This window comes from Pteropus alecto, unplaced genomic scaffold, assembly GCF_000325575.1.
Source record: "Pteropus alecto unplaced genomic scaffold, ASM32557v1 scaffold413, whole genome shotgun sequence".
Classification (NCBI taxonomy): Eukaryota; Metazoa; Chordata; class Mammalia; order Chiroptera; family Pteropodidae; genus Pteropus; species Pteropus alecto.
Window position 1 is genome coordinate 544,042 of NW_006434120.1, and position 9,233 is coordinate 553,274.

Sequence of the window (9,233 nt, forward strand, 5' to 3'; positions counted from 1 at the left end):
TTCTTGGGATAAATCTCACTTGGTCATGATGTATTGTCTTTTTTATACATTGTTGTATTAGACTAGCTAAAATTTGATTTAAAATATTTGCAACTACATTTATGAGTGATATTGGTCTGTAGCTTTCTTTTCTTGTAATGACTTTTCTGGTTTGGTATCTGGGTAATGCTGGTCCCAGTGAATGAGTTAGTATGCAATTCTTTTGCTTCAATATTCTAGAAGCATTTGTATAAATTTGGAATTATTGCTTTTTAAAATGTTTGAAAGAATTCCCCAACAAAACCATCTAAATCTAAAATTTTTTTATGGAAATATTTTTAAACTATAAATTTAATATTTTTAACAGATATTTGGTTATTCGGTTTGTCTATTTCTTCTTAAGTGAGTGTTTTGGTAGCTTCTGCCTTCCAAGGAGTTTTCACATTTCAATAATTTGTCAAATTTATTGATATAAAGTTATTTATAGTAACCCTTTGTTATACTTTTAATATCTGTAGAATCTCTAGTGATGTCACATTTCTCATTCTCGATATTGGTAATTTGTATCTTTTTTCCTGATCAGCCTAACTATAGGTTTATCAATTTTATTAATTGTCTCTAAGAACCAGCATGTGGTTTCATTGTTTATCTCTATTTTTTTCTACTCATTGATTTTCATTCTTTATTATTTTCTTTCTTTTGCTTATGTTGGGTTTAATTTGCTGTCATGCATTTTGATTTTATGTATATAATAAATTTTATACTACATTGTTATTGTTTTTGTCTAAACAGAAAATTATCTTTTAAAGAGATTTTAGTAATAAGAAAACAATCTTACATACTTGTTCTTATTAATTTCTGGTGCCTTCATTCCTCTGTGTAGAGCCAGATTTCCATCTGATATTTTTTCCTCTTCCTGAAGAATTCCTTTTAAAATTTTTGTTATGTGGTTATGTTGGTAATGAGCTGTTTCAGCTCTTTAGTGTCTGAAAAGGTCTTTATTTTGCCTTCATTTTTAAAAGATATTTTTGTGGAATATAGAATGCTAAGTAGATAGATTTTTTTTCCTTTCAATAAAGATGATGCTTCACTGTCTCCTCCCCTGAATAATTTCCAAGAAGAAATCTGCTGCCATTTTTATCTTTCTCCTCTGTTTGTAATGTGTCCTTTTCCTGTGGCTACATTTTAGATTAACTCTTATTGATTTTGAACAATTTGACTGTGAAGTGACTTCATGTAGTTTTCTTCATGTGTCTTGTTCTGGGGTTTATTGAACTTTTTGGATCTCTGAATTTATAATTTTCATCAAATTTAAAATACATTGAGCATTTTTTTTTTTAAATATTTTCCCACTCCCTTCCACCTTGAAGGATTCTGAATATAGTCTAAATAGGCTGCTTGAAGTTATTTCATGGTTCACTGATACTTTTTTTCCCTTTGGTCTATTTTGTCTGTATTTCATTTTGGATAGTTTCTGGTGTTTTGCCTTCAAGTTTCAAATCTTTACTTTTATCATATATAATCTACTGTAAATTCTATCCAGTGTATTTTTCATCTTAGGCATTGTAGTTTTCATCTCTAGAACTTTGATTTGGGTACTTTATATTGTCTATGTTGCTGATTACCTTTTTGAATATATAGAATACAATTAAAATAACTGCTTTAATGTCCTTGTCTGCCAAATTTAACATCCTTATCAGTTCTAAATTAAATGTGTCAATTTCGACTGATAGATTTTTATCTTCGTTTTTATTTCTGTTTTACTGCTTCTTTTGCCTGAATTTTTCATTGAATACTGGACATTTTGTGTTGCTGGATATTTTTGTATTACTATAAATATACTTATATTTTGTTCTGGTACACAGTTATGTTCATTGGGAAACATTTGATATTTTGAGTTCTTGCTTTCAAGATTTGTTAGACAAGACCAGAGCAGTGCTCAATTCTACTACTGAAGATGACTTTTCTGAGTACTCTACCTAATGTATTATGAGGTTTTTTTTAGTCTGGCTGGTATGAACAGACACTATTACTACACTGTGTGAGCACTGGGCATTGATCTCTCAAGTCTTTTTGGATAGTTTTTCTCTAGCCTCAGGTAGTTTCCTCATTTGCTTACACTGATCTGTACTCACCTAAATAACCAAGGGGATCCTCTGCAGACTTTTGGAATCCCTTTGTGTACATCAACCCCCTGAACCCTGAAGACTGCTCAGCTCTCACTTCTAAACTCAGGAGCAGTCTATGGCCATGCTACCCTGAACAAGCCAGATCCCATCTGATCTCAGAAGCTAACTAGGGTCAGACCTAGTTAGTACTTTGATGGGAGACCACCTAGGAAGACCAGGTGCTGTAGGTGTAAAAAGTCATTAAAAAAAAATAAGGGATTGTAAACTGACAAGGCCCTTGCAATCTGTGAGGTCAACCAAGGGTTGCCTCGCCTAAAAAAATAATAATAAAAATAAAAAATAAACTCAGGAGCCCACCAGTCCCCTCCTGACTTCTTCCTTTCTGCATTACAATCTGAAAACTCTCTCATGGCAGTAAGTTGTGGAAAACATGGGCAGAGCCACTTATCTGTTTATCTACACAACGGGTTCATAAGTTTTTAACAAGAGACTCCCTCTTACATTCTGTTTGTGATACAATATCCAAAAAAGAGTAAGTTTTGAACTAATATTTGCTGAACTAAAAGGAAATTTGGTATACCCTCAAAGTGTGATAAATTAAGACCACATGGGATGGGTGACTTCTCTAACTTATACTCTACATCTCTTTTCACATTCCTGTATTCTACTTATCAGGAAAATTCCAGATGGTACTCGCAACAACATGCATTTTACTTTGTTATGTTTAAAATTAAAAGTCAAATAAGTGTTTTTTTCCTCTCCTCCTTGACAGTTAGAAACAGATGTTTTAACATCCTGAGGAAGCCCTAATATGATAAGCCCTTAAAATGTGAATATTATATCACTGAGAACAGATAAACATAAAAACAAATTGTTTCAGCTCCCAGAAGGCCAAGACTGAGGAGAAAGAAGTAACAAGAGGAAAAGGAAATAGCATTACTATCACTCACAGTTATTTCCCAGGAGACAGAGATGACTTCTAATGACCAGTAATAATTAATTACTAAATAGTACTACCCATTGAAAACTTCTGATTTTAGAAAACAAATAAATATATCTTCCTCCAGCAAGTTCCCTTCCCTGAATGTGACAGTCATCACACTCTAGCAAGCAAAGTGACAGAAGGAAAACCTTGCTTTTAGAAACTGTCCTGTTGAGTACCCAGACATGTCTCCTATTTAAAGCAGTGGTTGATCCATGGAAATGGTGCTCCCCTTTGCCGTCTCATAGCACCAACATCAATCTCTTACAGAAAGAAAAAAAAACAGGGCACAGACAAGATTATAAAATTTAGTCATCCATTCAAGACAGTGGAGTAGGTAAACTGTACACAGCTCCTCTCATGATCATATCAAAATTACAACTAAATTATAGAACAACCACTGTTGAGAACCACCTGGAGACTAATTGAACAGAAGTCCTATAACTAAGAATATAAAGAAGAAGCTATTTGAAAACTGGTAGGAGGGGCAGAGACAAGGAACAGGTGTGTCCCACACCCACATATGGCCGTTAAAAATCAGGAAGGATATCTCAGCTGTGGATGTTCCCTCTGAGAGCGAGGGATCCCAGCCTCACACTGAGCTCCCAAGCCTGAGGAGTCCCCACAATATCTGGCTGTGAAAAACAGAAGAGATTGTGTCTAAGAAAGACAAAGGGCTGCTAGAGACTGAGCCATTGCTCTTAAAGGGCACATGCACAGATTCACTCACTCACAAACTCACTCTCTTTAAACTCCAGCACAGGGGCAGCAGCTATAAAAGCACCAGGAACATAGGAGGAGGAACTAAATTAACAATTTAGGGCCGGAGAGCAGGGGGCAGGGCAACTCTCTCCAGTGACGTAAGTGCTGGCTGAGCCCTAGTCCCAGCCATCCAGCCCAACACAGGTGGGCACCAAATCTGTGCTCTCCATTAACCTGTACAACATCATTTGCACAGCCCTGGTGATTCCCTGTGACCCCAACTTGCTCACCCAACCCAAGGCTCTTCCAGCAGTTCTCCAAAGAAGCAGTCTGCCTCAATTCATGCTACAGACTCACTCAAAGGACCTCAGATCTCACACAAGTGGTGTCTGCCCTAGGCTTGCACTGCAGACTTTCTCAAAGGATCTCAGATCACAAACAAGTAGCAGAAGGTATACACTGTAGCTCAGCACAAGTGGAAACCATTCTCAACTTGCACTGTAACTCCCCTTAAGTGGCACCGGGTCTGGCATAAACAGTTGCCAGTTATGACTTGGAAGTAGCTGCAACTAAGTGGCCACAAGTCTAGCACAAGTGGTGGTTGGCCTTAATTCCCATCGCAGTGCCCGTTAAAGAATCCCGAGACCAGCACAAGTGGCAGATGGTCTCAGTTCACAGTATAGCCTCTCCCAATCAACTTGAAACCAACCAACTGCCGGTCACTTTGTAGCTCCTACCAAACTGCTCAAGGCTGGGGCCGACTTTGGTCTGCACTAGAGCCCCTCCCGAGAAGTTCCAGACTCAACACACCTGGTGGCAAGCTTCAGCCCACACCAGAGCCCCACCCACCAGCTATACAACCTAAACACCAAAAGGGTGGCCTCACATGCCACCAGAGCCCTGTTAAAGTGATCCCTCTTGCTCCAGGAGGTCAGCTCCTCTACAAAAGTTCATCTGCTCTAGCCATGGCAAGTAGTCATAGCCAGTCAGCCTGAGAATCAGCACCAAACACTGACTTGCCAGCAGCAGTTGAGGGCCAATTATAACAGAAGGGCACACACAACACACACAGGGGACATCCCTGGAGTATCTAGCTCAGGTGACCAAGAAGACTGTGCCACTGGGCCTCATGGGACACCTTCTGCATAATGCCACTCTGTCAAGGCTGGGAGACATAACAGACCTACCTAATACATAGAGACAAACACAGGGAGGCAGCCAAAAAGAGGAAAGAAAGAAACCTGTCTCAAATGAAAGAACAGGACAAAATTCCAGAAGAAGAACTAAATGAAATGAAAACAAGCTATCAACTGGATACACAGTTCAAAACACTGGTTATAAGGATGCTCAATAAACTTAAGAAAAAAATAGATGAACTTAGTGAGAACTTCAACAAAGACATAGGAAACATAAAATAGGAGATAAAAAACATTTAAAGGAACCAATGAGAAATTAAGAAGACAATAACAGAAATGAAGACTACATTAGAAGGAATCAGTATCAGAATAGATGAAGCAGAGGATTGTACCAGTGATCTGGAAGATAAGGCAGCAAAAAAATACCCAATCAGAACAGAAAATAAAATTTAATGAAGATATTTTAAGAGTCTTCTGGAACATCAAGCATTCCAACATTCATATCATAGGGATCCCAGAAAGAGAAGAGAGAAAGGGATTGAAAACCTATTTGAATAAATAATGCCTACAAACTTTTCTAACTTGGCAAAAGAAATAGACACACAATCTAAAAAGTGCAGAGTCCCAAACAAGACTAACCCAAAGAGGCCCACATCAAGACATATCTTTATTAAAATGCCAAAGGTTAATAACAAAGAGAGAATCAAAACCATCAAGAGAAATGCAGTTAGTTACATACAAGGGAGCTCCCATAAGACTATCAGTTGACTTTTCAACAGGAACTTTGCAGGACAGAAGGTAGTGGCAGGAAATATCCAAAGTGATGAAAAGCAAAGACTTATAATCAAGACTGGTCTACCCAGCAAGGCTACCATTTTGAATCAAAGAAGATATAAAGAGATTCCCAGATAAGAAAAACCTAAAGGAGTTGATTACCACTAAATTATTATTACAAGAAATGTTAAAGGGACTTCTTTAAGTAGAAAAGAAAAGATCAAAGATATGAATAAAAAAATATAAGAATGAAAAAATTCTGAATGACAAAGACACACACTTAGTAAAAGCAGTTGGATGAACCACTATAAAGCTAGTACAAAGGTTTAAGAACAAAAGTAAAAAGATCAGAAGTAATCACAACAAATTAAGAGATACACACAAATACATACAAAATAAGTAAAAAAAAAATAGTGACAAAAACATAAACATGGAGGAGGTGAGTAAAAATTATAGTGATTTTAGAATGTGTTTGACCATAGCAAGCATCAATTTAAAGTAGACTGCTATAAACTTAGCTTAGTACACATGAGCACATAGTAATCATAAACAGAATAAAAATCTCTGAGATAAAGAAGGAATACAGAAAAAGGAATCCAAACAAAACACTATACTTTCTATAAAGTCATCAACATACAAGAGAAGAGAGCAAAAGAATAAGGATGCAAGAACAACTACAAAACAATAAGAAAACAATTAATAAAATCTTAATAACTACATATAATGTATCAATAATTACTTTAAATGTAAACTAACTAAATGCTCCAATCAAAAGACATAGGGTGGCTGAATGGACTAAAATAAACAAGACCCATACATGTGTGGCCTACAAGAGAATTAAAATACACACAGACTGAAAGTAAAGGGATAGAAAAAGATATTTCATGCAAATGGAAATGAAAAATAGCTGAGATAGCAGTACTCACATCAGATAAAATAGACTTTAAAACAAAGGCTATAACAAGCAATGAAGAACAATATTTCATAATGATAAAAGGATCAATCCAACTAGAGTATATGACTTTGTAAATATCTACACACTCAACATATGGGTACTTATATATATAAAGCAAATATTGATGGATGTAAAGGGAGAGATTGACAGTAATACAGTAATAGTAGGGGACTTTATCATTCCATTGATATCAAAGGATTGATCATCCAGAAAGAAAATCAACAGGGAAACAGTCATTTTAAATGACACATTTTACCAGATGAATTTAATTGATATTTTTAGAGCATTTCACACAAAAGCAGCAGGATATACATTCTTTCAAAGAATACATGGAACATTTTCCAGGATAGACCACATGTTAAGCTATAAAACAAGTCTCAACCAACTTAAGGAGATTATAATCATATCAAGCATCTTCTTTGATTACAATGGTATGAACTAGATATCAATGATAACATACCAATTATAAAATTATAAGAAGAAAAATGAAAAACACACAAACACATGGAGGCTAAATAACATGTTAAGAAACAGTAAGTGGGTGAACAACAAGATCAAGGAAGAAATCAAAGATACGTTGAGACAAATGAAAATAAAAACACAAGGACCCAAAATCTATGGGACACAGACTAGGCAATTTTAAGAAAGAGATTCATAGCAACACAGCCCATCTCAAGAAATAGCAAAAATCTCGAATAAACAATCTAACCTTAACACCTAAATGACCTAGACAAGGAAGAACGAAGAAAACCTAAACTGAGTAGAAGGAAGAAAATAATAAAGATCTGAGCAGAAATAAATAAAATAGAGTCTAAAAAACAATAGATAAAAAAAATCAGTGAAAGTAAAAGATAGTTCTTTGAAAAGATAAACAAAATTGATAAAGCTTTAGCCAGACTCATCAAGAAAAAAAGAGAAAGGACCCAAATAAGCAAAATCAAAATGGAAAGAGGAGAAATGACAACCCACACCATAGAAATACAAAGGCTTATAAGAAAATACAATGAACAATTATATGCCAACAAATTGGACAGCCTGGAAGAAATGGAGAAATTTTTAGAAACATACAATCTTCCAAGACTGAATCAAGAAGAAACAGAAAGTCTGAACTAACCAATAACTACTAACAAAATTGAATCAGTAATCAGAAAGCTCCCAACACACAAAAGTCCTAGACCAGATGGTTTCACAGATGAATTTTAATAAACATTCAAAGAATTAATATCTATGCTTCTCAAACTATTCCAAAAAAATCAAAAAGGAGAAAAGTTTTCTAAACTTATTTTACAAAGCCAGCATTTTCCTAATACCAAAACCAAAGACACTACAAAAAAAGTTATAGGCCAATATCCCTGAAGAACATAGATGCAAAAATCCTCAACAAGATATTAGCTAACTGAATATAGAAGTTCATTAAAAGTATTATATATCATGATCAGATGGGATTTATTCCTGGGATCCAATGTTGGTTCAATATCCACCATATACAAAAATAAACTCAAAATGGATTAAAGATTTAAATGTAAGACCTGAGACCATACAACTCCTAGAAGAAAACATAGGCAATAAATTCTATGACACTGCTCTTAGTAATGTTTTGGTGGATATGTCTTCTCAGACAAGGGAAACAAAAGAAAAAATAAACAAATGAGACTACATTAAACTAAAAAGTTTTTGCTCAGCAAAGGAAACTGTCAATAAAATGAAAAGACAATCTACTAAATGGGAGAAGATATTCACAATGCTATGTTTGATAAGGTGTTAATATCCAAAATATATAAGGAACTCATACAACTTAACACCAAAAAGACAAACGAACAGATTAAAAAATTAGCAGAGGATCTGAATAGACATTTCTCCAAAAATGACATACAGATGGACAATAGACATATGAATAGATACTCAACATCACTAATCATTAGGGAAATGCAAATTAAACCACAATGAGTTATCATCTAATACCTGTCAGAATGGCTATCATCAATAAATCAACAAACAAAAAGTGTTAGCGAGGATGTGGAGAAAATGGAACCCTCGTGCACTGCTGGTGGGATTATAAATTGGTGCAGGCCCTATGGAAACAGTTTGGAGATCTCCCATAAAAATTAAAAATTAACTACCATATGATCCAGCAATTCTACTTCTGGGTATTTATCCAAAGAATCCAAAACACTAATTCAAAAAGATAAATGCATCTTTTTGTTCACTGCAGCATTATTTACGATAGCTAAGATATGAAAGTAACCTGGGAGTCCCATTGTTAGACAAACAAATATAAAGTTGTACATATATACAATGGAATATTACTCAGCCATAAAAGAGAATGAAATTTTGCCGTTTGCAACAATGTAGATGGACGTGGAGTATCTTACACTAAATGAAATAAGTCACACAAAAATAAATACCATGTGATTTTACTTATATATGGAATCTAAACAACAAAATAAACAAACAAAAAAGAAAGAAACTCATAGATACAGAGAACAAATTGATGGTTGCCAAATGAGAGAGGGTTTAGAGGGATGGGTGAAAAAAGTGTAAGGATTAAGAAGAACAAATTGTAGTTATGAATTGTC

At 35.0% G+C, this 9,233-nt stretch overlaps 1 pseudogene; it reads left to right on the forward strand.

Moving 5' to 3' along the window:
• Positions 1–2,219: 2,219 nt before the first annotated feature.
• On the forward strand, positions 2,220–2,338 carry LOC112477487 (annotated as a pseudogene).
• Positions 2,339–9,233: the final 6,895 nt, after the last annotated feature.